The 20,221-nt window shown below is 37.1% G+C and overlaps 1 long non-coding RNA gene across 16 annotated transcripts in view; it reads right to left on the reverse strand.

The window, feature by feature from the left end:
• The window catches only part of LOC130155679 (uncharacterized), a 316,598-nt gene that overhangs the window by 280,072 nt on the left and 16,305 nt on the right, over positions 1-20,221 (reverse strand). For 12 of the 16 annotated variants that reach the window (XR_008824182.1, XR_008824180.1, XR_008824190.1 and 9 more), the window contains 5 exons: positions 13,416-13,615; positions 11,332-11,424; positions 8,510-8,665; positions 7,549-7,658; positions 6,698-6,829 (listed from right to left, as the gene is read on the reverse strand). The exons of 1 other annotated variant lie outside the window; for it this stretch is intronic. This is a non-coding gene — a long non-coding RNA (uncharacterized LOC130155679). Of the gene's footprint in view, positions 1-6,697; positions 6,867-7,548; positions 7,659-8,509; positions 8,666-11,331; positions 11,425-13,415; positions 13,616-20,221 lie in introns of all 16 variants that reach the window. 3 more of the 16 variants (XR_008824188.1, XR_008824185.1, XR_008824176.1) reach the window with 2 other exon arrangements.

A 20,221-nucleotide genomic window follows, 5' to 3' on the forward strand; every position in this document is an offset into this window, starting at 1 on the left:
TTCAAGCAATTTCCCACCCCCTCACCCCCCACCCCCCCATTTCATTACTCAGTATATAATTTGGTCTTCTGTGATGCAACCACAATAGAAATGGTAAAAGTGACAGTAACAACTTTTCTGCAGAGCCAAGGAGGGAGGGAAAAGAACAGGCTATCAGAAAGAAAGGCTGCTTTTGGAAATTACTATTTGTTTTTCTGGAGGGTTCTTTCACCAGACATCAAGTAATTTTATTTATTTTTGTTGCTTAGTCTTCCAAGTTTCTTCCACTGCAATTTACCCTTTCAGATGCATTTAAAAAAGATTCCAGTGTTGAACAGAAAGCAAGCTAATTGCTTGATAATGACCTTTGAAATGCGCAGATTAACCTTACTGGCTTTAAATGGAATTTTAATGAGTTACTCTGAGTATAACTAATTATTTGCTATTTATACACAGACATGGACAGAGTATTTTTGATTAAATTAAATTTTAGCATGAGATGTTGTTTTAAGCTGCATTCTTTGCACAGATATACCTTAGAAGAGGCATACATATGTACCTATTCACACACACTCATGCTCTGGCTTGATAAGCCTGTCTAATGGCACGGTTTGAAACAGGATCCATATTCAGGTCCATGCTCTACCTGACTCCGGGTAATGCAAGATAAAACTTGCATAAAAATGCAAGAAGAAAAGAGATTTACATCTGTATCTCCCACATTTCATGCTAGTGGTCTGTGCATGATATGTTGGTGACATGCATTGGACACATGGATTAATTCTTACTAAAATCCAAAACTTCAGTTTGTGAAACTGAAGTCTTCCAATTTTAGCTGGCTAAAGTGACCAAAGACATTTCAGCAATTTCAGTACCAGTGCAAGCTTTACCTGATTGCTGCATTACTCTTAGCCGTTTGTTAAAAGAATTCAAATTTATTTCACTTTTTTGGATAACTTTTTATTTTTGCTATATTCATATGAACAATTTTGAACATATGAACAGTTTGACAATCCCATGAACAGTGTCACTTTATCATTAGAAAATAGTCTAATGGAAATCTTACTCTTCATAATACCTTTTGGATACAAAGAATGGTTTCTTCTTCTGACTAGCAATCTGTTCATCCCTTTATCTGTTCATATTTATAAAATATGCTCCTGGCTACACTAACTTTTTTTTAATTTCCTGCAGAAACGTATGCAAATGTCATAAACAAAGCTAAAGTTCAAGTAGTTCTATTAAAATTCATGCATTGACTGAAGTAACAGAATAACTCCAGATGAATTTTTGCAAGCTTTGTAAATCTGGTTCATACAGTTCCCTAGAACAAGATTAAAAAAAAAAAAAATTCTCATACCTTCAGGTAGCTAACAAAAAAGCAATGCAAGTTTAAAAGTCAGCTTTAATAGGTTCTTTATAATATATGTCAGCAGATTTCCTCCAAGTAACAGTACTTGCTACTACATTGTTCTGTCACACTTCCCAGACTTCAAAGATAACTTTACCCTCAGAAGTTCACTGGACAAATTTGTGTACAGAAAAAAAATGTTTTTTCAAATAATCTAAAGGCTGTAAAATATTCTTGTCTTTGCCTGACTGACAAGTTCATGATCCACATTTCTCGTACAGCAGACAGACTGAATAGAACTGAAGCGGACAGAAAATGTGAACTATAAATCACCACCATTAAGGGTTTTCCCAGACAAATATAGAAATTTAGTTCATGAGGAGTTTGGCAGAGTGACGCATTTCTCATTTAAGCATTCTTGTGCGTGATGTTGTGCAACGAACAACAATATGGCATGCACAAACGATAAACCAGAGCTTCACTGAATAAGTACACACTTAGTCACCTTGGTAAGCTGTAATCACCTCATATTTCTATAATAAAAGGAAGCAGAAAATTGGTGTGGAGTAAATAGAAAAGATTTCTATGTGCATTATGTGCTTACAAGCAGAAAAGGGAAGTTAGCTGACCCTCAGGAGTAAAGCCAAACTGCTTTACTTCACCCTCATCTCCTTTTGTTTTCTCATTTTACCCCCATACTTTGTACAATACAACTCGGTATTAGACATTTTTTCTTTACTCAGAAGGAGGATCATAGATAACATCAGTCCATTACTTGACAAGATCAGTCACCTCACAAATATGGTTGTAGACAGAGTGACATTTAACATGCTTTTCACCTCCATATTTAACACTGATCATGGGCCCTGGGACCCCCAGAGCCTTGTGTTAGAAGAGTGTGACTGGGGACGGGTATGATAAACTCCAGCCAATTTGGAACTCGTCTGAGCCTTGCTGTTCCAGCCAGACACATATAAATCTATGGGGCCCAATGGGATTCATCCCAGGGTACTGAAAAAGCTGGTTGACGTTAGTGCAGGACCTATCTCAACTATTTTTAAAATGGTCTTGGGCAACTGTAGAGGTCCCAATCGCCTGGAAGTTGGCAAAGGTGGTCCCAATTTTCAAGAAGGATAAGAAGGAAGACCCTTGTAATTACAGGCCTGTCAGTCTCACTTCAGTGCCCGGTAAAATTATGAGAAGGTTATTCTGAGAGTTAGTGAAAAACACGAGAGAGACCATGCAGCCATAGGTCATAGCTCCAGCATGAGTTCACAAGGGGAAAGCCCTGCTTAACCAACTTAATTTCCTTTTATGACAAGGTCACTCATCTAGTCAACCAAGGGAAACCAGTAGATGTGAGGGTTTTATTTTAGCAAAGCTGTCTCTTACAGTATCCTTCTGGACATAGTGTCCGGCATACAAAGTCTACAATACATGAGGTGACCAATTAGCCAACAGGTTGGGCTCTAAGAGTTGTACTAAATAGGGCTGCATCAGGCTGACAACCCATCACCAGTGGGGTTCCCCAGGGCTCAAACTTAGGGCCCATGCTCTTTACTGGTTTCGTAAATGATCTGGACACAGGAATTGTACATACATTAATACATTTTCTAATGATACTAAATCAAGAAGTGCTGTGGACTCCCTTAAGATGGGCAATCAGCAACCATATGAAATTTAACACAAGTGCAGGGTTCTGCAACTGGCATGGGGTAATCCCAGTTATAGGTGCAAACTGGGAGACAAGCAGCTGCACAGCAGCCCTGTGGAAAGAAATCTGGGAGTTTGGGTCAGTGGCGAATTGAATACGAGCTGTCCAGCTATTGTTGAAAGGTCTCAAGGACAAGACTTACAAGGAACAGTTGAGGTCACTTTGTTCAGCTTGGAGAAGGCCGAGGGGTGACCTCATCGCAGTTTACAACTTCTCCAAGGGGGGCAGTGGAGGGGAGACACTGATCTCCCCTCTGATGACCAGCGACAGGACACAAGGAAATGGAATGAAGCTGCATCAGGGGCAGTTCAGATTGGTTCTCCACTGAGAGGTCACTGCAACAGGCTCCTCAGGGAAGTGTTCAGCACCAAGCCTGCCAGAGGTCAAGGAGCATGTCTGGATGATGCTCTTAGTCATGTGATTTAGTTTTAGGTAGTTCTGTGAGGAGCAGGGAGTTGGTCTCAACAAGTCCTTATGGGTCCCTTCCAACTTGAGATACTGTATATGCATATCTGACTGTAGTTTAGAATATGAGAAGTCCCATTCCCCACCTTAAAGTTCCTCCTATGAAATGCTCACAGAAATCGCAAGCTATAGAAAGAAGGTGGGAATACAGCAACCAAATTTCTCAGAGCAGCAAACAAAATAGATACGTTAGAATTTTACTACTAAACTGGACTTATGCATTACTGTTCTGAATAACTATATGCATGCACCAAATGATCAGCTACATAGTACGATATAGTATGGTCTCAAAAAAAAAAAAAAAATTAGTGCTAAGTGTAAAGCCATAAAGGTTCTTCCATAGAAGCTCCTTAATCTTATGAGCAAAAGAATATTGTAACACAGAGATTCAAGAATTACCAGAAAAATAAATGCAGCATGGTTCTTATGCTTACAAAACACCATTTGCCTATTTCATACAGTAAACTCTTACTAAGCATTTAATAATGCAATTCTAAAATGGAATTTTCACAAAAAAATATTTACTGTCCTGGATGAAAGCGGAATAAATGTCAATTTCTTTAAGTCAAACAAAACTATGACATCTGCAGTCTAAATAGAGCTAATCTTCTTTCACTATTTATGAGTAGTATGGCATTTAAGTAACTCAAATAAGTAAGTCAAATATCACAAACTACCTGGACGGGACAAATAAAATTCTACAGTCAAAATACAAAGAAGTTACATTATTGGCCATGCTTGGGATCTTTCTAGTCAGATTCCAATATCTTGCAGTTGGAATGTATCCAGTGTTTGATAAACAAGATTTGAGAACATGCAAAATAAAAGTATATGAAGCAACCTGCTTCTGATTCAAGGTTTCTTCCTAACCGTCAAAGTTCACAGCTCTGTATAGTCACTCAAATTATCATACTTCAATACTGTTAACCTCAAATACAATTTTACTTACTGTAGACAATTATGGGTTTGCAAAATGTATTCCTTTGAATAGATTTGTCCCCCATTACATTAAACAAAAAAATGCATTCTACAATCCTCGTACAAGGAAAATATATTTTAAAATAAACTTCATGTGGAATATAGCTGGTAAGCAGAGGAGGACACAGCTAGCCTAAATCCTATGAGGACCTAGGTTCTCACTTATATAGAACCTGTATTTTCACTGTAACTGATATATCCTGATATCCTTAGTCTTCAGCACAGCTGATTATGAGGCTGCAACATTCAGAAAATATTCTTTTGTTTGGAAGTAGAGCTGTTCTTTAGACAAACATGTATTTCCCATCTTGCCAGAGTACAGTAGTATGTGTCCTGACTAAGTCTTCTAGTTTCCTTTTCAGTAAAGGGACAGAAAAAACCCCAAGTTTTTTCCATTTGCAATCCTTCCAAACAGAGGATATAGTACAACCTGAAATCAAAAAGCTGGATACTTCCTACACAGAAAAAGTTGTAATTCTTCTGTACCAGCATTGGCAGAGCTGTAACACTGCTACTTGCCCCAGAATTCTTATAGAGCAAATAGCAGTAGAGAATGCTATTAATACTACTTCAAATTTCATGCTTAATTTATGAAACCTTCATTTAAATCTCCTTGTTAGATGGCTAGAAATTCAATATTATTTGCGCTTTTTTTATTTCAATTTAAATTAAGCATATCTTTGGTAAGTGGATCAGAGGACTGGGGGGGGCATGGTTTGGTTGGGGTTTTTGTAATTATTTTTTTTTTTAATCGTCATTACTCTCTTCTTAAAATTTCAACCAATCAGTCTTTGAGGAAGGGCATCTGAAAATCATGGCACAGTAAAGATAAAAGCAATTCAACAGTAGCAGCAGTTTTCATACTAAGAACAATTAAACCTGAATTAGAATAAAGTGATCAATGCAATTAAAGTCTTACATACAGATGCTGTAATAGGCATATTTCGGTGCTTAGTCTCAAATAAGAGTCCGTGACCTAAACAAAAGCTGCCACATGCCTTACACAATGCTCAAGAAGGGGTTAGAACAAATTTAAGTCAGCAGAAAAAGAGTAGCATCACCAAAACCTACTACAGACAAAACTTTTTAATAAACAGTATGTCTCTAAATATCTTTTCCAGGTGTGATGGAAAGCATTTTAATTCACTAGAGATCCATAGCCTAGATCTCCCTCCTCTAAGAAAGGTACAGATTCCTTAAAGAGCTGACTGGCACCTGCTCTACTCATGTAAAAAACTACTTGAGAAAAAGAAGTTTCTATTGTTCGTGGAAGAGCCTAGCAATCACCTTTAAAATATAAAGCTTGACTTGAATTTTCTCCTCACAATGAAGGAGCTCAAATTTAGGTCTTTATTTTCCCAGAGAACATATTAACAAGCAAGCTACAATATTCAGATGAAGCTGCATTACTGTAAGGAAAACAGTTCAAGAATCCTTGGGTCAAGTAGAAGGATCTGCATGAGAGGGCATCTCAGCATCTCGCTAACAATTCTAACATATGTTATTAGCAATAATAAACTTTACTGGAAGCCAGAACAAAACCCTCATGGTAGTCCTCTTTTCAGACAGATGCTCTGTTGAGTGGAATACAAAAATATCATATATTTTCTTGATGGCATATGTACAATTACATATGCCTTGAAGCCTGCTCACCACGTAATCACACAAAAGTAACAATTCCATTAATTTCTAATGCTCAGCTGATGAAAATTCAGAAAGTTTTAGTCATGCTAGAGAACTTTCAATTACAAAAGCAAAAAAAATCCAGACTCCACACACCACCAGAAAGCACTCACGAGTTTTATCAGAACTGCAATTTAAACATGTAAATTTGACGGAAATTATGCCTTTAAATGGCTAATATTTTATGAGCAGGAATAAGATTCAGGCTTTTACTTGTAAGATACTGAACATGTATATACAGAAGATAGCCATGGAAAAACAAAAAGAGCACAAATTCCAGAATGTTTCAATATGTTACAGTCTCCCGCCGTTAATCTTCTGACAAATGTTTGGTGTTTTATGGAATTAAAGGTCAAATACCTCCTATAATGTTTAGGAGGAGCAGAGGCAGGTCACTCAGAAACACCTAAGTTAAATTTCTACCTTCTATAGTCTCATTTTCAACATGCAATGCTACAAGGAAAAAGCCATATCATTTTTCCACACATCTATCCATTACACACAATCCTCCTCCAATGCAGACTTACCAGGGAGAAAGGTGGCTCGAAGCTAACACCCTCAAGTACCAAAACATCTCATTTTTGCTTCCTACTACAGCTCCAGGCTTGAAATTCTTCCACAGTATTTGTTACCATCTGCTGAATAATGGTATTCTTTCTCTGCCATAACGACAAAAAGTATTTTCAGGACCACTTTCTGGAACATGCAAAATAACCACACATCTGATAATGCAGCAGTAGTTCTACACAAAGTAGATGCTGAACTATTCTCTCTACCAATCTGTCAATCATCCACCAACAATCTGCAAGATCATTGCTTAACATTAGACCAAACACAGGCCCTCTGGACAGGCAAAATGACATGAAGTTCATTTAAAAATCTTCCCCCATTAAGTGTTCTTACCTCAGGTGATTAGATAACTGCCTGAGTAGTAAAGATGTCCAAGACAGTAATCAAACAATTGGACTAACAAGGAGAAAAATACCATCATTGTTTAATGGAAAGTTAACTTAAAACCAGCTGTTATTTCAGCAAAATCTGGGGGGAAACGGTGTGTTGATAATACTAAATTAAAGGAAAATATCTGGCATTAAGAATGCCCAAACTGTTCATGTTGCTTGTCCCAATAACATTCTTGATAAATAACTGAATAAATCTGAGTCAAGCTCAGTCTACTGCCTCTGAGGAACTAGAGGCTCATTACCAATATCATTATCTAAAACTAATTAGTAGTTGGTGATTGTAGCCTGCTGGCACTAGAAAGCTGATTAACATTCCTCAGAAACAAACAGGGCTGGACTGGGGGAGGAGAGGGATATTTCCCTTTTTCTTCAACCTCAAATAGCAGAAAGGGAGTTAAATAATTAACTATTTATACCTGTGCAAGTTGCAGCTTAGTTTTTTCCATTAATCTGTGAAACACAGTGATACCGGATGTGCTTGAGGCTTTTTCATTGCTTGGCATACATTGTGTTCTGAATTTTTTGCCTGGTTGGGTGACAGAAATAGAAATCAAGTGCAATTAAGTATTTTATTACCATTGTTTAATTAAATAAATACTGGATTAACTTGTCAAAGCAGATTTCGCTGGCACGCTAGAAGAGCATTTTCGTTTTTCTTCATGAATGTAATCTGTGCCTAAATACTGTGATGATTAGTATAATTACTTTGAATAATACTGGGTGTATTTAGGGGAGAGGGATGGACCAATTATTGACTATTCCATAGAAAACATTTCCTTTCATTTCCCTAATAATATTCTATGTAACCATTTTTCTCCTTTGTTAACTGAAGAATGGGTTCCTTTAAAAATCGTAAAAAGAAGTTCAGGACAAATTTCCATAGTGGTCAAAAGTTCCATATCAGAAGAAAGCTCTGCAGTGTGATGTAAGTCTTGGTGTCTTATTTAGTGGACACAGTAAGGGTCATATTTGCAAGTAAATTTTCAAATACCTGTGTATTTTCAAATATGTGTATTGGAAAATTTTCCTTTTGCTACTATCCAGCTACCTTGTAAAACATGTGTTATTAAAAGTAGTTTATTCCCAGTGTAAACCTCTACTGTAGTAAAAGATCAGATGAGCAGGAGGAGGTAAAGTTTTACTTGTACCTCTGCTGGTTTCTATATGGTGAAAAATACATATCTATGCATATACACATATATATTAATATACACAGATACACATTGATAATGTATGGAGAAAAACAGATTTGTCAACTCTGCTGCAAACAAGGGGGGGGGTTTAAATCATTTCTTTGATGTAATATTCTAGATTTAATCACTGCGACACAGCTAAGAGGCGATGCTCAACAGGCACTGCATCCAGCGCATTACTGACCTCCAATGGATGCAGGTGCTCAGCTCTATCACCAAAAGTATTTAAGGCTGTTGAGATTCTTCTTCAGTTTAAATATTTTCCTTTATTTGGAATAGCAGGATGTGAGATTATCCCTCTACTTTTATGAGCCATCAGAAAACCAGCATTCATGAAGGCCTAAGCACACAAAAATATGCTACATCAGTATTATAAAGTATACTTGGTTTTGACAAAAAAAATTACTTAAAACAAGAAGTAACATGGCACAAACTAAAGGACAAGTAGTATGCTATATCTAAATTTAAAGTCTGTACTTGTGCCATACCTCAAACAGTAGAAATTTTGTTCAAAGTCATTTATTCGTAACAAGATTAAATACAGCTTTGACATAATGTGTGCAACATTTAAATTATGCCTTGGTGCAAAAACTAGCATGAAATATTTGTACAAAGTAGTGCGTAGTAGCAGTAACACTAAACTAGACCATGTTCATTACAGTAGAATAAAAGGAAAACACATTTCTTAAGCTTTAGATTTCAATAGAGGCATTTCTATGGCTGTATTTATAATACTCAGACTCAGAAGAAAAGTTCACAATTCATATACAGCAACTGAAAAAAAACCCTAGAGATCTTTCTGGTTAGAGCAATAGTCTGTAACAAGGTTGATACCTTTTATATAAATACATGTCTGAACGTTACAGAATTTTACAGTTGAAACTGGAGTTCGTGCATTCGATGTAGAACATCGAATAACCTAGGTTAGGAGGACATCATGTGGTAGAATAACGTATGAACACTGTAACTCCCAAACAACACGCCGTCTACAGCTGCTGCCCCTTGCAGCCAAAAATACTAAATACTGTTGACAGACTCTGACTCTAGAAGCAATCTCCAATATTCGATATTAGGATAAAAGAGAGAATTATTAAGATGATCTGCAATTCTGTTACAAAGGTGTGAGTGAACGACTGGATTCACCGCAAGTTTCCTCAGTTACTAAGCCCTAAGCAGCCATTTTAAAATTTTAGAAGTACACAGTCCCATTTACAGGATTAAATTTCACCCTTCCATGCACTTCGCTCAAACGGTCTTTGCCAGAGCCCTACCAAAAGCAGTAATTTGTGCATCTGTGACCTGAAAGCATCGATAAGCAACTCCACGGAATATACGCAAGAGCTTCATCCTATCTCATCAGTAAAATCTCTCGTGAACAACTCCATCATTACTAGCACATGAATCCAAAAAATGTAGCTCTAGACAAGTATTTCTGGAACTATGTGATTTATGTTGCATTTCTCTAAAAAATCCATATTATTTCCCTTGTCAGAGGCCGATAATAAATCCTTAGAATATCAGATGAATCTACTTAAACCTTAATTTTAAAAATTAAAAATAAAGCAATCCACTATAGTTATAATACTATCCATAAATTATGGAGTCAGTTCAGATTGTTATGGTATCAGTCCAGGAAATCAGAAAAAATTGCAAGAACAGAGAACAATTTAATAGAATGGCTAAGGATGGACAAACCTCTACATGTTTAGAATTTCATTTCAGATAATCACTGAAGACAATGGAAGTTCTGAACCAGGAAAAAAAAAACCTGGAAAACAGCAATTCTAAGGGGATTTTTCTCTTTCCTATTTCTGGCCAAAAGATATAGGGTTCAGATCATGCTATTTCCTTTCACAAAATCATAGACTCACTCTTGAAGTATTTTTTTTTTACTGAATTAGAAAAGCTAACATAGAGACATTAACAGTACTTTTCAATGTGTTCTAAAATTAAGTGTTCCCTACGGATGACAAGAATTCTGTAATGCTGACTGCAAACACACAACTGAGATGTCCTGAAATACTTCTGTTTACAAGGCTTTTGTAATCAGTCTCAGCCTTAATACTCAGAAGAGCCAAGCATTTCTTCCCCTACTACAGCATCATTTAGCAACCCTGGATCTTCCATCCTATTCCAACATTCTTAACAGAATACATATTTACAAAATAATAGTTTGTGAACTCCCATAATTCACCTCAGTGAGCAGTCTCAGATATATCTTAAAGCTTTAAACCAACCTCCCCAGAAGAGTTTTGAAAACCCAAGAACCTGCACAATCAAGTCTGCAAGCTGGGTAACCACCTTTCAAGCACAGGTTAACTAGCCACGAAGGCTGGACAAAGAAACTGGGTTTCTAATCAGTGGGATCCCAGAACAGCATTCTGGCAGGAGTAGCTGGAAAGAAACAAACACCTACACGCCATGTTTCATATGTATATCCTGCATTTTATCAGTTGGAAAGAAGCTTACTTAGCAGCGGCGCTGTCAGAGGAGGGGAAGTTTATTATGAAAAGAGGCATCTCTGCTATCAGTGAGCAGGGCTGAGGCGTCTAAGTTCATCAACAACATTTTTAAAACAGTGTAGGATATCTCAGTACAGTTGAGATGGCTGAAGAAGTAGTTTCAAGACTGAGCTTGGTTGGTTTTGGTAGGATTTATGAGATGGGATGCCTGCTGCAGAAGAGAGGTGGATTCTGTGATACAAAGAGTCACTTCCAGTCTCACATTCCTATTCTGCAGGCAAGGCTGGGAAAGTATTTGGAATGTAACAGCATCAACTTGCACCAAGACCATAGTTGTTCACCGCCTTGGTGAGAATCAAATACAAAAGAAAAGAAACCTGCTTCTCAGGTTACCCTGACACAGCAAAATGGAAAACTGCATGGCTAAAATCACACCACACAAAAAGGGTCACAGGGTCACCAGGTCTCTTTGTGGCTACATTAAGTAAAACTCATAACTGACTCAAAAAAAAAAAAAAAAAAACCAAACACATTTTGGCCTTACCTGCTCTCATCAAACCTGCTGTTGAGTAGTCAACAGCGTAACATTGTTCTGTCACACTCGCTTAATCTCTACTTAATCTGCTTTTGCTTTTTCCTAAGCAAACACATGAACAGACACATACAAAAGGGGAAAAAAATCAGTATCAACGAAAGCACATTGGTGTTGCAGAGGAGGCTTCTAATTGAGCAATAGATCCCTCCAGATCTGTTCAAGTGAAATTACAGAAGGTTTACAGAGAATGTACCACCAGAGCATTATTTTATCTCAGTGAATGGGGGAAGGGAAAAAAGACGTGTATTTACCAAAGAAAATATTGGGTTTAGAACCCTGAAGGAACACTTCCCAATGTCTATCTACCAAATACTCTCTGTGAGTAACAAAGAAATGTCTACATGCCAGCAAGGGAGCTAACACAATGGGATTTCAGTCTCACCTGCTTCACCAGTCCTGTCTGGTAAAGCCAGTAGGACAAGCAGCAAATAGTAGGAATGCAAATTTCTTCAGCCATGGTGCTTAGACAGCAAGGAAAAGGCTTCTATCAGCCAGCATCCAAAATAACCGAAGGTCAGATTTCCTGGAACTCAGCTGCAGAGGGCATGCACTTGAGCATACAACCCCTCTGCCATTCTCATATCTCCTGATTCTCTCCAGGCTACTGATTTACATCTCCCACCTGCTGGGAAATCATATGCTATCTATCAGTAAGATTTGTTCACAGTGTCACACGGATTGTTGTTTTTAATCTCTGAGTCCAAAATCTCAGTTGACTACCCTCCAACACAGTTTCAAATGCAATCTGAAGGAGTTTCTAGTTGCCCCAAGACACGACTGCACTGTCTTGCTTGGCAGGTGTTTTGAAAGGATTTTCCATCTCATCTTGTTGCCTCTCAGCAGTCAGATGAAAAATTTCTTGAGCATCTGGGACGACATGTATTTGGGGTTTTACACTTAGTCAAAAAAATATTTATCCAACAGATGGAAACATGACAAACTAGTCTCTAAAGTAAGCATGCCTTTTGAAAATCTCATGCCTGAGTCAACATCCATAGTTGGCAGTAGATTGTTACAATTTCAAAAGTGTCACTGCACACAACTGAGAAAATGTCAGGATCAATCCTCCTTCTTTACATTAAAAAAAAAAATGTGTTTATAACCTAAGAAACATATGGGTAATCTGAGTAATTGAGAAAAATCCAATACCTTAGAGGAGCTATTTATACACAGGATGAGGGAAAATTACATTTGCTTTATGTACTTTAATGAATTAATCCAATTTCTGCAAAAATCCTCGATAAGGCTGATAACAATTAAAAGTTTTTGCCATCCTAGCCAGGTTGTCCAAAACGATGAACAAAAAAAATCACAGCCCTACTCAGATCAGGACTTTTATGCAGCAATGCACTGCATAAAGACATAACTGTATTTGAGAAAAGAAAATTGCTTTTGAGTTTATTTTATTAAGCTGTAGAGGCAAAATAATTATCTGTTTAAGTTCATTTTATGCAAGTAGGGATTGCCAATGTAAGCACAGAAAACTATGGCAGGAAACAAACTAAACGCTGGACCTAAACTAAAAAACAAATTTAACTTTGGTCATCTTTGATATTTAGTTCCAGATCTGAACTCTGCAGACAGAATTTTTATCTAACTAGTAAGAGGTGGTACAGCTGTGTTTGTATTAGCAGGCGGAAACACCTCGATTTCCTTTACTTCCACCACATATAGTGGCCTCAGGGTTACAGAGAACTAAAAAACCTTATGGGCACATAGATACAATAAACTCCTTCCTAACAAAAAATTAAGTCACCCTAACATTTTGATTGCATGATTTACCACAAGCCACAGGAAAAAAAAGATGTGACATTTCATCCTGAAGAGCCTTTTGTCAACAATTATTCATGGAGGCAAAGTTCAGGAAAAATTGTTTTCTAATTTCTCAGTGGTATCATTTATGAATATCCTAAATTAGATTGTAAGAGTATCTTTAAAGATTTTGTTCTACTTCGAGGGAGTTTACAGGGTTATCTGTACACAATAAATTAACTAATCAGTAAATTTAATCGGTGTATATTACCAGAACATACCTCTTTTTATTCTTCAAACTTTTTTTTTTTTTTTTTTAATTTAAATACATACTGCTGCCTTCTGGAATAGAAATCCATGAAAATATGTCTTCTCAAGACTTCATAAACATGACCATGCACTTGGAAATCAATTACTTCTGTAACACCTAATTTTCTAGTCTTATGCAGGAGCTTCAACTTGACAGATGCCAAATATCACCCTGAAGAAAAAAAGGATAAAATTATGCCGTCTTTTACTACTAAGGAGAAAAAAAAAGAAAGCATTTTCTACATGAGTTCTTCCATCATCAGAATGTATCATTTTGAGAGTACAGGTTATGGTCTTTCTGGTAAGGTGAGGACAAAAAATTCCAGAGGTGAGTGAAATTCGGATTTTAAAGTGTACCAGGTTCATACAAAAAACTTGATTTCCAAAAATATCAAGTCAGTTTCCTTAAGTACTCAAAAACTTAAACTTTCAGTGATCTTGACTGTTCAGCACTTCTGAAAACTGCAATGACATTTGTCTTAGACCCCCTCAAATTAGTAATTACTTCCAAAAGTGTTTTTTTTCACTTGTCCAAATACACACAGTGGAATAACAAGCAAATGCACTCTGGTTTGCAACAACTTTACTTCGCCTTTACTTGTATACATCTGTTACATCTGTCATAAGATGTCTCCTTTGTCCAGAATACAGCTTTCGAGTAGCATAGACGTCTGCACATGAACTAAGCATGTTGCATCACATGTATTAAAATGCACCTAAGTCTATCTGAGAGCCAGCTATTCAATTACACTAACATAAATTTCAATAAACAGAAATCTTTTGGGTTTAAATCTTTTTTCCTGGATCTCACTTATCTGCTTTTCAGATCAAACAATTCAGCCCAATTCTGAGGCATTTTGCATTTTTTAAATGCTTTAGTTTGCAGACTTAATGTTTTCTTTTTCTTAACATATAAATATACCTTTTGGGATGATTTCTGCTTTTACTGTAATTATCCCATTACAAGTGTAATATAATTCCATTTGTACTTGAAGTTAAGTAAGTTTCATGGAGCTAAATAATCAGATTACAACCTTATGGAACTAATTAAGTTATCCTCAAGCACAAGTATTTTTTTCCCCAGGAAAGTCCCTCTGAGTTCTACAGGACTGCTCAGTGAATAATTTTTGTAAAGGTGAGTATTTGTGGGGTCAGATCTTAGTACATAATGCTGTATTTTCTTCTTTGCCGCTTTCTCAAAAATGGTGCTTTTAACATGCATACTTACTGCATAACCACTTACTCACTCCTCAAAAATTGTCACATCACATAGAAATTGTTGCTCTCCTTCATCTGTATCCAAAATTTTAAAGTAACCTCAGATTTCACCAGCAGACACAGAGGAGCTCTCACAGATGTCACACATACTTCAGCAGAACTATGTATATTTTGCAGTACTGCTGATAGATGTTTCAGCCTTAAAGGTGTATTGAGAGCCATCATTTCTCAAAAGGCTTCAGAAGAAACATACTTCTAAGCTTCATTTCAATCGATAATAATGAACAATGGTGAAAAAAGATCATGGGCTAAAAACATTGTTCAGTTATTTGTTCTCCTAGGTCTCAAATCAGCTGGCAGTTACCCTATGAAAGGCTGGAGGAGGGAAATGCCATTTTGGTATTTTACAGTGACCTGTTCGGGTTTTTTTAACCACAGTTGCTTAGCTGCTGAACACATATGAACATGCAGAAAGGTCCAGAAAATCAGACTGGGAGTTGAAGAGAATACAAAGACCTGCAGGGAATTAATTAATCCTTACATATGCCATAGCTTTTTTTCAAAAAAACAACCCTGAGGGGCCAAGTTGCACTTAATAATCAAACAATGGTTAGAATTACTGAGGCTCTAAATATGATTATAAATCAGATGTTCATAGTAAGATGTCAAAACTCAAATGTTCAAGGATCAGTGACTTTTCAAATGTGTTGCACTAGACTATACTCTTCTTTCCCAAATAAGAGGCTGAGGATGCTGACAGAAACCTAGCAGAACTTAAAAACCCCTCCAACCCAAACAAATGAAACACTGCTCACCAGACAACCTTAAAATCAGCAGTATGATGAAGGGACTTCCCAAGGCCAGGATTTCTGCAGAGTTCTGAAGAAGGTATTGGTTCTGTCTGCCAACTCCCTCAATATGCTATGGCTCCTAACCCCACGCTAGCTCTGCTGCCAGCCCTTCATAATCTGCAGTCACAGGTTGCCAAAACCTGCTTTAGACTGTTCTCTGTCAAAACTCCCACTGACCAGCAGACTGCTGACATAATGCTGAAGGAAGTAACACGTGTGGAACGCCAATATATAGTGGTTCAGAAAAGGGAAGAGAAAGTCTGAATTTAAAGAATGCTCATTTTACACACATTTTTTAAAATATGGGTTTTTTTAGTTATGGATTTATTTCCTTTATATAAAGCCAGTAATATTCATGTTTAATGCTACAGAAATGCTGCAGCTATTGTGCTAAGGCTTGTAAAAGATCTGGAAACAAATTTCTGTATGACTCATTACCTCTGCTCACTTGATCAATTACTTATTTTTAGCAAAGTCTGTGTAAAAAATGAAATGGCCTCTGTCTTTTTGGTTTTACCTACGCGGTGTATACTATGTTACTAGTTTCCATTGAGAACCATACCAAACATAAGTGCAATAAAGCATTGTGTGTTCAGTTATTTAAATGGAGTTTGAACACGAAAATGTAGTGTTCGATTCCATCATGCTTTAGTATTGCATTACTAGACTACCTCATGGAAATGAACGCATTCACTGCTCAGAGCAGGTCCTGCTTCATCTGAGTAAGACTGCAGAATCAGCCTCATATTGTCTTTCCTGATGGGTTTCTGCGCTAGAGCTCCTGTAAACAACTAGTCTCAGAAGACAAGCCTTGGCAAGAAATCCTAATTCTACTAATTTCACAAGTGCTTGAATTACATAACCTTCTTCAGTTCCATCAGAGCTATCATATTTCTCTGTATTCACTGCTGTAGTATTTTACAGTAATGACTCAGAAGAATTAAGGTAGCCATAGTCTCATTGTATTGTCTGCAACTAATGCTATGGAGTTAAGTGACGTACTGGATTTCATGCAGTGTCTTAAATTTATCAGTTTTCAGATTATGGAGATTAAAACATCTGAAATCAGGGAAAGTTCTCTTAGTTGTGGCTTTATAAAAAGGTAAATAGTGAAAGATTTCAAATAGTAAAATCACATATATAGAAGATAAATTTCTGTCCAGGTACCCTCCATTTTAGTTGTGAAACTGAATGTCATCACTTACCAGGTTAGTCCTTTGTTATTAACATAACAAGTAGCTTCCATTGTGAACACCCTTATATTCTATCCTGTTTCCCTCTCTCTCATCCTAGCACAGAGAATATATACTGGCATAATTTTTTAAAGCATCAGTGAATACAGAGATAATTTATTTTCAAAGGAGAGAAGGTACTAATTCCCTGCAGTCTGGCTGAATATGTTAGTTTTTCAAACCATCCTATCAATGGATGCATCTACATGAGACTTAAACTTCAGATCAGGAGTGTGCTTTTGAAGTGAATGTCCTGTTCATTCCCCCTAGCCTTACTTTGTTTCACACAGCACAGATCAGGGAGTACAGCTAGATATCCCCGAGTGAAGCAACGCTGAAAGATGCACTCTACAGAGAATCTAATATGCTCCAACTATTAATGGACTTCCCGTTCGCAGGAGTAAACTGGAACTAGTTCAAAGCAGATTCCCTCCTTTCCCCCCCACTCACACATAACGTGGACATCTCGTATATACATATACATATAACGTAGGCTCTCAGCACCAGCTCTATGGATTGGCTCTTACTGCACAGCACTACTTGCTAATGTAAGCATGGACAATATTAGCTCAGGGCGGTGGGGAGGCTGGAGCATTTTGCATGACAGGATGTATTTCCTTCTTCCATCTCAGCTTTCCTCTTAATAAAATTTCCTTTGATGAAATTATTTTAAAAATAGATCTTTTTGTTTGCATAGGAGGAATGGATGCAAGTTAAATTCATGCATGTCAGGAACTTCAAGATTGAAACTCTAAGTTCTAGCAATCACAGGCTGGCATGTTACATGCATGCATGTACGCGCATATTATCTGCATGTACAAAGATGAATATACTGAATGTACAGTTTACATAGTACTTTTTATCATATTTAGAGTCTGCTATCATGCTTATCCTGTGACTCCAACACATTTTATCTGAAGTTTAAAAACCTATGCACTTATTTCAGAATATTTTGTGGCAAACAGCTTCATGTCTCCATTGAAGCACTGTAAAAAAATGCAAGTTCAGAAATCTCACCTAAACCAAAGAGAGAACTAAGAAATTCATGAAATGCACTTATTTAGTCTGGAGATGAATTCACTAATAAGATGAGTTTTGCTAGGCACAGCAAATAACCGACATATAAATCACTGCATTGCCCAGTTTAAGTCATGAATAGGAAATAAAAGAAATCACTTTTCATCTTAAAAGGCAAAGAAGCAGCAAACTGAATAACCACATCACCACTGGTTTAGTATTCATGGAGCAACTTACTGCACTGCCCATCTTTTACGTTTTTACCTTTCTCTCCATTACTACAGCTGTACTTCACCTGATCTAATCTTGCGCTAATCCTGAAAACTAGATCAGTACCAGAATACCAAGAACAGAACACCACACAACACAAAAGAACACAACACAACGGAACACAGTATTTTCAGTTGGAAGGGACCTACAACGATCATCTAGTCCAGCTGCCTGACCAGTTTAGGGCTGCCCAAAAGTTAAAGCATGGTATTAAAGGCATTGTCCAAATGCCTCTTAAACACTGACAGGTTTTGGGCATTGACCACCTCTCTAGGAAGCCTGTTCCAATCATATCTTCACAGAATCTTAGCCCATAGAAAATGCAGATACAAGTTTTTTATAATCTAGAGATTTGGTGATGTAGGTTAAGAAAATTGTCCCATAAGAAACCAAAACAACAGGGTTTTTTTAGTGAAACCAAGCTAAACTCAGTCCTAAGATATAGGATTTTTAATGACATAAACCATAAACATATTACTAACATTGCAGGTGTTATTTGCAATTATTTAATAACTTACTGTTTGCATGGTTTCATCTGTAACATCTTAGAATTGGCTACTCTGCAACAGAAATCTCATATTAGAGGAAAACAAAAGACTGGCTAGAACCAGTAAGAGAAAATAGCCCACGTTGCTACATCTGATCAATCTGTATCTGCTATAAACGTTATTCTCAATTTTATATTATATTATGCTTATATAAATTATATTTTATATAATATATAATTTTTATAAAAGTGTATTATATTATGCTTATAAAATTTTATATTATATTATGCTTATATAATTTATATTCTATATAATATATAATTTATATAAAAGTATATTATATTATGCTTATAAAATTGAGAATAATGTTTATAGCAGATACAGATTGATCAGATGTAGCAACTTGGGATTTAAACTGAAATGTATTACTGAATAAAAAAATATTAAACGTAACAACATCATTTTGGGGCTATTGGACAGCTTCAAGGACCCCTAATGGGAAGATGCAAAAGCTATTTGGTGGCTTATATGGAATATATCTGTGTTGTTACTTTGGTGTACACCAGAGATATACATCACCACAACTGGCATTATCTGTCACCTACCTTTGCAGTTCAAGGAGAGGCTAATTGCTGCATAGGTATGTAAGAGTGGGATACTATTTCCTCTTTAAAGTGCTTTCTTCACTTTAAAGTGGTGGAAACCGCGGGAGAAACTTAAGCTATTTCCACATGTTGTGTCCTCTGCTACACAGTCTGCCTTCTTTGTGCACTCAGGCAAACTGATACAGGATGACGACAAACTGTCATGTGGGCTAGCCTGAGCAACAGCATGCTATCCCTGCCGCTAGCACACTTGAGTGGCGGCTCAGCCCCATCAGCCTGTTTCCCTTCACTCAAGAAAAGTGACAGGGTATCATAACAGCACAAACACCTGTGACTGTGCATACTTCCAGGAGAGCAAGACTGAGAGGGCTTCAGCATCTCCCTTCCAATCTCCCACATTCTTGGCACAGCTCACAGCATCACTAAAATACTAAATATAGTGCAGACCTATAGTTTTTCTCCATCTCCTCAACTGTACTTGCCAGATTGCCTCAGTTCCTAAATACAGCAAGTGAGGTTGAAGAGGTGAGAAAAGCAGTAGTGCTGTGTGGGAAACACAAATAATAGCAGTGCTATGACAGCAGAGCAGAAAAAAGGCTCCAAACCCTACCTCCACCTGAAGCCCCATTCCATGGGATCACCCACAGCATGCAATCATTTCTATTTTTAAAGCTGTATTTTCTAACATGAGTCAGTTACCAATCTATTTCTGACCTGAACAGGAAGGACAGCGGAACAACTTTAATCACAGCTGAACCAAAATTAGAACAGAAAATGGATCAGTTCAGTCCCTTTATTTATACTAACCAACTTTAGGTGTACCTATATGAGCCAATTAGAATTAAAAAAAGAGTATCCATAAGCTCCTTCTGTAGATACCGAGTACCGCAAGCTGGTTTGAAGTGTAGTTCAAAACACAGACCTGGGTATTGGCAGGGGCCTGTTCTCTCCAGAGCTTTAGCTTAGAAAACTGGCTAATTCAGCCAGCCAAATTAAGTGACCATCTAAGGGATGGTGATGGTATGCCTGTAAGATTCACCTCTCTGTCACCTCGGTCTCTTTTTTGTTTGGTGAGTTTGTGAGGATCCAAGCACACC

Source organism: Falco biarmicus, chromosome 10, assembly GCF_023638135.1.
Source record: "Falco biarmicus isolate bFalBia1 chromosome 10, bFalBia1.pri, whole genome shotgun sequence".
In the NCBI taxonomy this organism is placed as follows: Eukaryota; Metazoa; Chordata; class Aves; order Falconiformes; family Falconidae; genus Falco; species Falco biarmicus.